Raw genomic sequence first — 14,160 nt, 5'->3', positions numbered from 1 at the left:
TTAACCAGAAAATTAACTTGTACTTAAGACTTCAGAACCACAGCTGGCTTAAAACCAGTTCTGCCACTCACCACACATCCAGAGCTGGAATACATGTAGACCTATCATCCATCGGGTGTTGACTTTTGTATAAAAATCAACATCAATGGGAGGAGCATTATGATTTATTCAAAAGGATTGGTAAATGTTGGACCTGGCCCTTTTACAGGGTCATTCCCCAGACTTTTTGCTTTTGCCTCCTTATTTTTCTGACCTTTGTTGGCTGACGTTTTGACTCTGAGCACTTTTTCACTGCTAACCAGTGCTAAAGTGCATGTGCTCTCTCTTACAAATTTGGTATGATTGGATTATACCTGATTGGCATATTTAATTTACCTATAAGTCCCTTGTAAAGTGATATCTCTATACCCAGGGCCTGTAAATTAAATGCTACTAGTGGGCCTGCAGCGCGGCTTGCGCCACTCACTGAAGTAGCCTGTCAAACCTATCTAAGGCCTGCTAGCGCAGAGCCTGTGTGTGAGTTTCCTGCCACAGGGACCTGGTATCTAAATTCAATTGCCAAGCCCAGAACATCCCTTTTACTACATGTAACTCACCCCTAAGGTACGCCCTAGCTAGCCCTTTGGGCAGGGTGCCATGTATGTAGAAGGCAGGACATGTGCCATGTTGCGTGGCCTGTCCTAGTAGTGACAAACAGCCTAACTTGGTGTCTCACTGCTGTGAGTGCTGCCCTCTCATAGGATTGCATTGGAAATGCCCTGCCTTATGTGTAAGGGGTATTGTCTGATTTATGAGGGGTAGCGTAGGCATGTTTGGTATGGTTGTGACAGTGGTAAGAAATGCTGCTTACTGGTGCAGATGTATTTTTTATTACTATCACAGAAATGCCACTTCCAGAAAGTGCACATTTATCTGTGCTTATAACTTTGGTGTTTTGCAGCTTGTCTGCAATCAACATCTGGGCAGACTAACAGTTGGGGCTTTGTGCATACTTCTCAGACAGCCTGAACACAGGGAGGGTGGAGGTGACACAGAGGTGCATCTACATATTGTAAAGCCTTCCTGGGCTGAGAGAAGGGAGAGGCGGGGCACACCTGCATTTGTAAAGACTGTGCCCTGGCCTCACACAATAGGGTCGTTAACCCCCCACTGATGTTTGGAGCCTGTGCTGAAAGGAGAGAGCGGGCACTCCCAGAACCAGTTGTAACTGTCTGGAACCTCCTCTCCCTACCATTGAAAAACACTGTAAGAAATGACTATAAGTACAGGGGAATTTTCCCCACAATTTGAACATTCTTGGAACCGGAAACTGGACACAGAATGCTGATGAATGGACTCACCAGGAAACCACCTTGGACTGCTGCTGTGGTGCTGACCTGTGACCTGCCTGGTCACTAGGAGGAACTGCCACTATCTGCATCCTTGTGCTGGTCTGTAGTTGGGTCCCCCAGCCCTGTGCTCCTTGGGGTCCTGATTGCTCCCAGGGGCAGGATGCTGTGCCCCTGACCCCTGCACCGATCTCTTCAGCATTTTCTTAGCGCTTTGGGAAAAGCGCTTTTCCCTTGAAGTAGCTGGGAAATCTCACCGCCGCAGCCCAGGCTTTAACTTTGCCCGGAGCGCTCTAAAAGTGTTTTGCCTTTGTCCCAGGACACCGCCGCAGCCCGGGGCTCAAATCTCCTTTCAGCGCTTGGGAAGCGCTTTATTTATCCCCCCGAAGTCACCGTCGCAGCCCGGGTTGCTGGGCTCTAATCAGCGCGAGATCCGCGCTACACCCAGTGCCCCCGGGGCACGAAGACACTTCACTTGGAGCCTAGCGGCGCCCCCGGTGCATGGTCCGCTCCTAGGAGCCCCCGGGGCACCAGCCGCCTTCCTCCCTACAGGGAAGCCTCCCGACAGCTTGGGAGCGACTTCCCCCTGACTCACGCACCACATTGGGTGCGGGCGAGTCTTTCCCTCGGGCCCCCGGAGGGGTCCGAGCTCCCTTCTGCCGTGAGGCAAGACTCGGGGAAGGCGCAGGGAGCACCCCATTCCCCAGTCACTGCGCCAGGAGCGGGACGCTCCTAACTTCTGGCAATTTGTTTTCCCGGTACAATCGGGAAGGGAGACCTGCACGAAGGTCTCTTCCCGCCTGTCTTTTCGGTCTCTGGGCCACGCTCAGCCCCCACCCCACGGACAGGGTGTGAGGGGGCCGAGGCAGGCCCCCACAAGGCTCACTGGTCCGCGGAGGGCTCCGTTCTACCCTCAAAGGAGCGAGGGGGCTGAACACCCTTCCCCTCACCCACAGACACTGCATGGACCCTGTGATGCACGCAGGAGCGCCGGGGGCCCCCGTGTACATCTCTAGGCACTGGAAGTGCCTTTTCCACCAGCAAGCAGGTACTCTTTAGAAAATCTAGGCTCTAGGAACCTAATACAAACTTACAGATATTTGCTATTTCCTACCTGTTTACTATTGATACATATATGTGCTAATGTTCATTTTCTAGGCATGTCTAGCTGATATGTATGTATATGACTTGTGGTATATTCTCTAACGTTCCTTTCATGGGTATTTAGGAATTGTTCATGACAAGTGCATATACCTTTTACTATAATTCCTGACTACTGCTTATGTTGCAGAATCCTGAGTACTTACGTGTTCTAATGTGACAACTGCATATTCTTGCAAAGTATTAGTAACTTGTGTAACCCTCTGACAACTACTAAGGTAGCAGAGTATTACTTACGTGTAATGTTGGTCTTATTATGTTTTGTGCAATACAGATTATTTTTACATAGCTCAGTGTTGTGTTTACTTTGTGGTGTACATTTTGCGTCATGTGTGTTGTGTGTTGTGCAAACGCTTTACACATTGCCTTTAGGTTAAGCCTGACTGCTCGTGCCAAGCTAACAAGGGGTTGAGCAGGGGTTATCTTGGACGTGAAACTCCCAAGCCCTGACTAGAGTGGGTAGGTTCTGCCTGGCTGAGGTGCATACCCTAGCCAACCGGAAACCCCATTTCTAACATGCATAAATTTAAGTGGAGACTGGACGAGGTCACACTATAAGGTGTTACGGAATATAAGTATTTTGGGATCCTGTTTTCTAAAAATTAAAGTCAATTCCCTAGCTTGTGCTCTAAAGCAGTTAGCCAAAATTACCAGGATGTTGTTATTGTACTTCAATGGGCAATCTAAAAGGCAGTCGGTGTATGCAGACTATTAGAAAAATCTATGAAGTAAAAATTCCACAGTGGCCCTACATGGCATAGAACATGCGTCCCCTTACATTTGTCTCTAAATAAACTAGAGAGGAATTTGAGCAACACCATGCTAGCCATGCTGCACCGGATATCTATCAAAGTTATACGTTTCGATCTAGGCATGCTGGGTTTCATTTATAAAGTTCACAGTCAGATTCTGAGATTTCTTTATCAGCTGAGCAAGGCTGCATCTGGCACTGTACTCAATTCTTGTGGAAGAAGTGTCCCAGAAGTTTTTATCTTCACTTTGGAAACTATAGTTAACATGGCGTGAAAAGGCGTGAAATATTGTGCAGAGTTTCTTCAGGCAGCTCAGGTCGAGCTCAGGTTCAATGCTTCGATGTGAATTTTGAATCAAGCAGACTTCCTCTAGCAAACGATTAAGGATCATAAACTGAGGAGGACCCCATGGTTGAACCTGCATCCCATGTACAAGAAATGTCCAAGACCACCTCTTAACTTTGTTTGCTGAGTAGTACAGTGGGCTCGACGGAAATACATTAGACTCCTAGTTTAAGAGGGTAATTTATTACAGCTGCACAGCCAGCAATGCTATTTCTTTTTTCGGTAACAACTGTTAATGTTTGTAATTGCCTTTTTGGTTTTCTTAACCTGTTTCTGGAAATGTTAAACATTTAGTACATATGATTATGATTTAATTATTGATACTTATTCCTCTGTCTTAACCCATATCTTAAAGTTGTCTCTGAAATCACAAGGAACATTGAGGATTTTGTCACACACCCAACATATTAACAGCATTAGGTATATGCCCAAATAGCATACAATGCTGAATTTATTGCTCTTGCTTATCTCTTTGTAAGAGACTCTTTGTAAGAGAGTGACTATGAATTTGTTGTGGTTTTGTTTCCTCAAAAAACGTTCTTTGCCACTAAGGAAACTAATTTGTGTGTTAATGTGCTCCTTGTTTAAGTGCTCCTCCTGAGAGATCAGAATGCCGTCACTCACGCTGATATTAGCCAATGGGTGAAGTGGGCTTGACCCTGTGCCCCGCGTTAGCCGGTAGATGAATTGTGCTGACCCATTTTCACAGGACAGTTCGTGAAGTGGGCAAGCTGATAGCCCCTATGAGTATATAATATATAAACGTTTAGCATACTTGGAATGGGCATTGATATAAGCTTTACAGTGTTTTGCAACGATTCACATTAGGTGCATATTTTCTAAGATTATGTAGAACTGCGTTCAAGATGTTTGATCCAAACCTAATTAGTGTCAGTATTTTATCCTGCTGGTGGAAAGTAACATTTTTGAATCAACAAACCCATGTATTGTTTAACTTTATTATCCCAGGCTGGAAGTGCTGGGAAGCACCCACTGGGTGTTACACTTTCCACCAATCCTGCCTTCCTTCCTTACTACACTTCTAATTTCACTTTTTCCATCTTAAATGTAGGCATGATTCTCCGAAAAAGCAGAGTGTTGATGTCCGAAAAGCCTAAACTTTTCAGGAACTTCCCTATTTAGGAGAACTTCTGTAGGTTTACACATGACATCAGGAGCATTTAGCAATTACATATAGCATTTTAGAGCAGTTAAAGCAGAATTCAGAAGTAGCTCAGATGTTAATCTGGAGTGCATAGAAATAGAATGAGGAAAAGTGAATTCATTAAAAATGACAGTGAAACTTTGGATGGAAGTTGATAGAAAGGTATTTGCTTAATTTAGCAAGCACAGTCCGACCTCAGTGTTCATTGCACAGGATGGTAGTTGGGACTTGGGGCCATATGTATGAACACATTTTCCTATATATGTACGAACACATTTTCCCATAGACACAAAATGAATATAACCCTTTGATACATCTGGCCATTAGTCAGTGTTTAATTTGTGCTTGTTGTTTCCGGTGCGGAGCAGCAGCACTTATTTTTGAGGGCCAGCACTTATTTTTCTGCCTCAAGCTTTTACCGCAAGCAAAAGACACATATGGGAAAGACTGAGGAAGAGATAAACGAAAAAGTGTCACAATGGGACAAAGCAGAAAGTCAAGCTGCAAGAGTGAGCTGAAGGAGCAGGGAGTGGCTTTGAATGGAAACGTTTCTTTTGGCTACAACTCCCCTTTTAAATGTCTCTATAAGTCTGTCCGTAACGCTATGGGAAATTATTGCTGTATTATCATCAGGGAACTAACAGAATATCTTTGTATACCACTTTTTACCCGCACTGTTGCATATGTGCACAGTGTTAAATACTGCACGTTAAGTTGATTTCTTTATTGTTCCTGGTGCCTCAGGGCATCTGTGGCAACTCCCGTTGTTTTCCAGCACAACACTTGTACAGTTATTTAATTCTTTTGTTTGGTCCATGTGAAAAAACACTCATAGGCAATATCTATGCAAATCTAACTTTTCTCATTGGGACATGGCCTAGCTATCATTAATTGAGAAGTTGTGGTGGAACCAGTACCCATCATTATAAGCGGTCCACTGCCTGTTTTACCACCCAGTGGAAGGGCAAGGGGCAGATTTATTACTTCTACTATGGGTTATCAAACCTTCTCTACACTACTGAGGTGGAGGACCACTGCCTCATATCCTGCATTACAGAAGTGTAACATAGGCTCCTGAAGTCCCTGCTGCGCAAAGCTCCCCAACCTCTCCCTACACACATTCTTGAGGAGGCTTCAAACCCATCAGGTGTCTACACCCAGCCTAAATTCAAAGAATATCTGTGAGATATGGTAGACTCAAGGGCCCCTTTTGTTATTCTGCAGGGGGGACATATCACTTTGCGTTACTGCACTGCATCAGTAACGTCCCCAATCTCCATAGGACTACAGTTGACGCCTGATAGATCAGCCGCACTGTAGCATTGATGGAAAGTGCTAGGACTTCACAAAATATTTACATATATACATTGCATTTAACAATGAACTGCAAATGATAATACTGGATTGCAAAGTTGAAGTGCTGCGGCTACGTTTAATATATGATACGCTAACCTAAACTGTGTCCCTCACAAATGTCCATGTACATCACTGTCACAGTGCTATCAGTCTGATATTTGATTAACATTAGGGTCTGCTTCTTGTCATTGAGAGTTATAATAAAGGAATGTTTTTGATAATTAAGAACGTTTTATTATGTTCGAAGATTAGAATTTATTACGTTGTCTGAATTAAATTTGAAAGACTTCTTGACTTTTACTCTGTTAAAAAGTCAAGAGTTCACATTTGAAAAAAATGATTTTAGTGTGCTAATCCTAGAACAATGTGTTAATTGTCATTTATTTGATCTATTTAATCTAGAACTAATTTGCCATTCAAAACATTTACATCTGTTGCATAATAGGTAGTTTTTGGCAATTTATTGAATTTTGGTAAAATAAGATATTTGTTTATAGTGCATAATGTACTTGTACTCTCTTGGTATTTAAATTATACTTTTATGGAAGTGGGGAAGCCTAACTCGAAACAGTTAGCAATACGTGCTGATATTTTCATCGAAAAATGCACTGTGGCTCATAAAATAGTGTGCTTTTTCGAGGTTTAACTCATTTGAAACAACTGGTCTCCTCTATCCTCCCTCAATCACTTAGATCCACTTTAGATTTCATCACTGAGATTAAAGCCCCATGGCCAAACCCCCATTAGGCAGTCAACCCTGCATGCCCTTGGCAAAGAAAAGGGGGCAGGGTAGGAATACTCTAACACTTTAGTCTTGGTGCTGGACCCCGCAGGACCCTGCCAGGGTAAAAAAGGCTTTCAAAAGTTTTTGCTGCAAAATTGTGACAGATTTGTGAATGCACAGCAAAAAGACTGTGTCAAATACCCCTTCCCGTCCCAAACCCTAAAAATACCCTTGCCACCCACTTACCCCTACCCACCATAAACCCTAAAGTACCATTGACACCCAAAGCCCCTAGCCCAACTAAACTCTGAAAATACTCTTGCCACTCAAATACCCTTACCCACCCATATATACCCTTGTCAACCAAATACTGTTAACCTCCCTGTTGTATAGACATTTTAGTGATGTCTCTGGGCACGTTAGATTAGTACCTAGGCCTGCCGCTTGTGCCCTTTAGTCCAGTTACATTTTATTCTGCTTTGTTTTGATTTTTTCAGAATAGCCCACATTTGTAGTGTTGTTTTATTTTCATTATCTAGTTTTTTTCACCTAGGAAAGCATTGCGTTTCTTATGGTTAGACCTGGCATCCTTGGCGTAGCCTCCCCTGTCTTTTTGCCTTTGCTCCCTGTGATTTTGACTGTGTGTTGGAATCTGTTTTGGCTGTTTTTGGTACTGTGCGCACTTTACCACTGCTGACCAGTGCTAAAGTGCAAGTGCTCTATTTGTAAACCATGTTTTACTGGCTTTTCCATGATTGCCATATTTGATTTAATAGTAAGTCCCTAGGAAGGTGCATAAGAGGTGCCCAGGGCCTGTAAATCAAATGTTACTCGTGGGCTGGTAGCACTGGTTGTGCCACCCACTCTAGAAGCTCTGTAAACATGGCCCAGACCTGCCACTGTCAATTTGACTTGGCAAGTGTACCCACTTGCTAGGCCCAAACCTTCCCTTTTTATACATGAAAGACACCCCTAAGTAAGGCCCTAGGTAGCCCCATAGGCACGGCACAGTGTATGTTAAATGTGGGACATGTACTGATGTGTGTTACATGTCTTAATAGTGAAATACTGCTAAATTCAGTTTTCACTGTTGCAAGGCCTATCTCTCTCATAGGTTAATATGGGGGCTGCCTTTAAATATCATTAAAGTGTAGATTACCTTTGAGAGAAGATTGAAATCTGAAGTTTGGTGTCTCTGAACTCACAATTTTAAAATACTTAGTTTGAAAATGCCACTTTTAGAAAGTAGGCATTTTCTTGCTTAAACCATTCTGTGACTCTGCCTGTTTGTGGATTACCTGTCTAGGTCAGTTTGATAGTTGGGCTGTTTGTGAATCCCCTTAAGGCAGTGAGACAAAGGGAGCTGGGGTTTAGCCTACATATCCCGATGAACCATCTGTCCTAGAGTGGCAGGAGGAGTGGTCACTTACACCTGAATAGGTTGTGCTGGACCTCACACGATGCAGTCTACAACCCCCCTGGTGTGTGTCTGGGGCCAGGCCTGGGCAAGGCAGGATCTTTGAAGTTTGCCTACTTCAAATGAAGAAGGGAGTATTAGTAATGGAACCAAAACCTCATATTCTTTTAATACTTCTGGTACCAAGAGGGACCTCTGCCAAGGATAAGAGCTGAAGAGCCAGAGAAGGAGTACTGTTCCTTTGTTGTGTGTGCTTTGCTGGGTTGGCCTGCAGTTGCTGCTTCTGCCTTAGAGAGGACAAAGACTGGACTTTGCTGAGCTTGCCCCCTGTTCTGAAGTGTCAGGGTCACAAAAGACCTCCTCTGCCAGCTCCTGGACTCTCTGCTGAGACTCTTATCCTTCCAAGTGGTGCCTAATCCAGTCCCTGGGCCCTTGAAAGGAGAAGCTGGTAAAAAAACAAGAACCAAATGCACGAACTTCAAATGACTCTGGACTGATGGCGCTGCTGGATCCCACGACGCCACCAGCAACTGAATCTGTGGTCCTCGCTGGAGTGTGATGACCTCTCAGGCCTGACTCTGCTGCAGCCTTACTGAAGTCCATGACTCTGTGAGTCCCAAAATGCTGCGTCACGGACGTCCATGACACTGACTCTGCTGGAAGTAGAAGGATCTGATGCTTTACACCAATGCCACCTCACCTCCACAGCTCCGTAGCAAGGACCCGAAGACTGACACTGATGCCTTCGCTCTGCAGTCCCAAAACTGATGCTGCATCAGATCCAGTGACACCTCGAGCCCCAACTCCGTGCACTGGTTTGTTTCCTCATTCTCAAAAGGTACTGTACCTGGAAGTCCGTGCGACTCAGTGACCAGCGCCATTGATGTCAGATTGGTAAGAACAAATCTGTCTTGACGCTGTGATATCACTAATTCAAAGCATTTATGTTCCTAAGCACTGTATTCAAATTTAATATTTGAAAATTCATAACGTTGCTTGTGTATGTCAAATGTTTGTCATTTTGGTCTTGTTTTACTCAGATAAATGTTGGCTATTTTCCTAACCTGGTGTTACGTCCTTGTGGTGTTTTCACTGTGTTACTCTGTGTGATTGTCATTGCCTCTGAGATAAGCCTGACTGCTTGGGCCAAGCTGCCAAAGGGGCGGGCAGGGGTTATCCTAGGTGTGTATCTCCCTTCCCCTGACTGGAGTGAGGGTCCCTGCTTCGACAGAGTGCATACTGACTGCCAAACAGAGACCCCATTTCTAACACTTAGCAAGACATTCTTTTCATTTTGTGCTTTCCTCAAGGCAGCAGCAAGATAGGGTTGCCGGCACAAGTGGTACACTGTATCGCCAATGTTCACAGAAACACACACATCCTTACGTGGGGACATCTTCTCAGAACATCAGCTGTTCTATTATAAAGCCACTTCTCTGTCCCATGCACTTTAGAGGGAGATTCCAGCCAGACAACCACAACTGCATGCTGATTGACATTGCCACAGCTGCTTGCTGAGACTACCGGTTCCCTGGCCCACATGGGGATGGTGTCTCTATAGACAACAGGCTTTGTCCCTCAGAAATGGGGGATGATGTCTTCCCAGTGGGGAATCCCGAAGGGCTTATCCTGCTGTGCTCTAACATAGGTTAGGTAGGAATTGCATATACTATGCATAGTGACAGTATGGTGGGACTTTTCCTGTGATTCACTTTACTTGTCACCATTTTGCTCCTAGAGTGTTTCATCATCCTCATTATTGCATGTCATGCCATTTTATCTAAGATGCACCTGCTTCAATAAATCTTATTGAACCATTTTCTGCTTCAGTTTGTCTTTGCATGTGTGAGAGTAACATAGCTGAGAGAAAAGGATGAGATCTGATTTGCCACGATTTCCTTGAGAAGCCTTCTTGTCATGGGCCCGGTTGCCACAAACCATCCCTGCTCTTTGGCAGAGATGAGGCGCTGCTAGTTGTCACATGGTGTGGGATTGGACTCAATTCCCCACAATTCATGTGATGCTGCCGCCCAAATCCAGCAGCCTCATTAGGATGATGAGAGCCCACTCAACATCCCTAAACCCTAAATATACCTTTGCCACTCAAATACCCTTACCCACCCTAAACCCTAAAAATACCCTTGCCACCCTCAACGCTGAAAATACCCTTGCTAACCAAATACCCCTACCGACCCTAAAACTGCCCTTTACCATGTATGTACACACAATGCTTATTTATTTTCCCGTTTCCCATAATCTTGTTGAAAATGCTTGCATTTATTTTCCAATTTGAATATTTATTGGACCTTCTAGCATGCAGCAACACATTTTACTAAATGATGCTTCAAAGAAATAGTACCTCAAATTTCACAGTAGCAAAATGTGTTTTTCCTGCTTGCATTTGTTTCTGAACATTTTGTTTTGAAAGCAAAGATAAAACTCTTGCTTACAAGTTTCTGCAAACATATGCATCTAATCAGAGAGCATTCTGGGAGCATTATATGTAATATCATATTGTTAAAACTTTCAAATGTGTGTACACTTTCTTTACTGAAACCAGTAGTGCAGTGTGATATTACACCATTTATTTAGAGCACTCACCATAATAATAAAGGCTTTGCAATAAAGAACCTTAAATGCAAGTTTGAACAGCATTAACATATGGACACAATATTACCTCAACTGCAGACAGATTTCTTCCCTGTAAACTGACAGCCAAAGGGTTTGTCATCATCATTATAACTTTATTGTGGCTCCCCCACCCCTTGCAGTGGGAATGAGTTAGTCTCAAGAAATTTTGGATCGGGTAACCCTCGGTTTTATGGGTCACCCAGGGGTGGGCAGTCCCTTAGTCAAGTCATGGGGGGGTCTTTTTCCTGCGCCTAGAGGGAAGGGATGGAGGGAGTGAGGATGTTGCTGGGGTGGATAGTGTGGGTGGCCCGGTCATTAATTTGCTCTCCGCTTTGTGCCTTTATGTGGTGGTTCTTTCTGGAGTCCCCAAGCTGCAAGTGGACCAGAGGGAGTCTCACGAAGAGCTAATAAACAAATGTATACATTGGTAAATGCGTAACAGGAACTCTCCCCATTCACTGGTGGACAATGTTATTCTCACCAGATGAGTAAGTTGGATTGGTCCATGCTTAAAGATCGCCCAGGGTACTGTGCGATTTTAAATTTTATGGCCCAGAGCCTTCTGCACTGTGAGCTCCCAGGTCAGAGAGTGGGTGTAGGTATAACTCTATTATTTCTGGGCTATTTGTTTAATTAACTCCCTCATCCTACACTGCATGAAAGACAGGCATTCCAGCTCCCATATTTTCCAGCTCAGAGGTGTAGTGCTCTTCCACATGGGTCTAATGACCCACAGGCCATGTCCTCTAGGTTTGTCAACATCCCAGTGTCCGTGGAAGAGATGGATTGATGCAGGGCCAATAGTCCATTTTTAGACCAAGGAGTCTTCTAGTCTCCAAATACTTATGGCATCACTAGACAAGTATTGAGTCCTGCTGAAATGGTTAGTAAGGCAAGTTGTTGCTCTTACCATAGTGGCACAGTTGCTATAGGTACAGCAAAGAGGGACTATATACGGAACCACTGGCAGCCTATATGGCCAATTCCCCTAGGTCTGTGGAACCTATAAAACCCCCTGTTTTTACTGTACAATTTGTGGAGGGCAGCAATGGGTTAGGCTTAAACAGGGATTTATTTCAGCATGTGATGTCTGGGGATGCCCTTAGGCCTGAGGAGCCCTCAACATTTTCCACTTTGGTTGGTCGAATGAGGGGGGGAGTTGTGAGGGAAGGGTGCGATTGGAGATACCATCCAGAGTGAGGTAATTGGGGTTGAGAGAATTGAGGCCCTTGAGCTTCCCAAGCAGCAACCAAGTCCTCCAAGCTTTGTCAAAGTGCTCTCTTGGAATGTGGCTAGTTTGCAGGGCAAACTGGATAACCCTGATTGGGTTTCATTTATATCACAGCATGATATCTGCCTATTCCAAGAGTCATGGATTGGCAGGGATGTCCAACAGCCAGGATATGCCATTTACTCCAAGGCAGCAACCAGGGGGAAGTTGGGGAGGCCCTTGGGGGGTTGACTACTTGGGTAGCTTCTTTGTTGAGTTATTTGGTTACGATTGTGGAGACATTTTATAGTTATATCTTATGCCTCTCACTTTTCTTCACGAGTAATATTGAATTATATGTGATCAACATTTGCTCCAGGCCTATAGTTTCCGGCTGAGAATCCTTGGTGGTGGAGTGTTTGTCTGATTTTCTGCTTCAGCTTTCCAGCAGTGCATTCAAATTGATTGGAGGATACTTCAATTGTCACTTTGAACCCATTAGTATCAGGGTAAATGATCTAGTGATGGCAGAGGACAGCCTGTGGCACATTCCATTGTCTGGTTCTCAACTGGTGAGGAAATGCACCCTGTTGTGTCATTCAGATGAATTTGCTTGTATTGAATCACTCTATCCGTGCATGTAATGGTCTTACTTTGTCCGACCCAAAAGGTTCTGATTCATTTAACCAACCAGGTAGGACCTCCTAGATAGATTATACTTTTATTGATGTTAGGCTCCGGGCTTATGTTATGGATATGGAAATTATGATAAGGCATGACAACAATCACAACGCACTATCGCTTCACCTGGGGACCTCGTACTAAGGGTGGGTTGGGGGGGGTAAAGGAAGCTCCAGGTTGGATGACAGACTTATGTTGTCCTCCAATAGGCATAAGGTCAAGTAGCCCGAAATTGTACAGTCCCCTGTATCTTTCAACCAGCTATTTAATGCCATTGGCCTGGCCTTGGGCAAGGCGAGTGAGATTTTAGAGGAACGGGTGCCCCCTAATCAGTGGGCTTGTGTCGAGGTGTGCACCTGGAGCTAATGGATGAGCTCAAAAACCTGTTCTTTGCAGAGTATCAGGTTGGTACTGGCAAGAAAAAGCCAGCCATGTGGTTTAACAAGAAGTGTCGGCAGGTGAAATTGGATCCCTGCAAGGCCATTAAACTGAAAGATCCTGTGCTGGTATGAACGTCCAGAAGCCAGTATAGGAGTTCTCTGACTGCCGCAAACAGAGAGTGGGAGACCCAAAGGTGGGAATCCCTGCACTTAGCTATGAGGAATAAGGCCTTCCATATGTTTTGGTGACTTATTGCCTCAGAGAAGCAGGAGACCAATGGCTCAATTGAAAGCAATATTTCTGATGATCAATGGTCGGAGAACTTTCGGTCTCTTTATGATTTCCACCTGTCTCTGGTGGCCCACCAGATGTTAGAGGAGGGAGGTGGGTTCTTTGAAATTTCTGAGGCATACCCTTTGATTACAAGCAAATAGGTGCTTCATGCAAACGCTAAAGTGGCTCCAGGCAAGGCATCAAGCGTAGGTAGTATTCTGGGGAACTTATATAGTTTTTTACCTGATGTCTGGGCACCTTATCTTGGGTGACGCCTATGCTAACATCATGGGTCGGAGCCAAAATAATACCCATTTACAAAAAGGGCTCTCCTCTCCTACCAGCCAATAACAGACCTATTAGCTTAATAGACTCAATGCAAAAGTTGTTTGCGCATGTGAACTTCAGGTCTGGCTTGAGGAAAATAGTGTCCTCAGCCCCCTTCAGGCTGGGTTTAGGAAATGCACTTCTACCTTAGATCAGGTCTTTTACCTCCAGCTTATATATTGGAAAACCAAAAGACATCAGTCTTTACGCTATGTTTGTGGACCTTCAAGCTGCATTTGACCTGATCCCAAGAGACACCCTGTGGTTCCTTCTGTTAGGACTTTTGTCTTTAATGTTTGACCTGGGTGTTCGGCCCATTGCTGAGGAACTGGGACTAAGGACACTTCTCTTTTGGAGAAGAGTATAGGCATCCCCGGAGCAGGTCTCTTATAGAAAGGGGAGAACCCTG

The 14,160-nt window shown here is 44.6% G+C and overlaps 1 protein-coding gene across 6 annotated transcripts in view; it reads left to right on the top strand.

Annotated features, from left to right (window-relative positions):
- TBC1D22A (TBC1 domain family member 22A) overlaps nt 1-14,160 on the top strand; it is a 1,763,002-nt gene that overhangs the window by 45,346 nt on the left and 1,703,496 nt on the right. The gene's annotated exons all lie outside the window — the stretch shown is intronic.

This window comes from Pleurodeles waltl, chromosome 4_1 (genome assembly GCF_031143425.1).
Source record: "Pleurodeles waltl isolate 20211129_DDA chromosome 4_1, aPleWal1.hap1.20221129, whole genome shotgun sequence".
Lineage (NCBI taxonomy): Eukaryota > Metazoa > Chordata > Amphibia > Caudata > Salamandridae > Pleurodeles > Pleurodeles waltl.
This window is presented reverse-complemented; position numbering and strand designations above follow the sequence as displayed.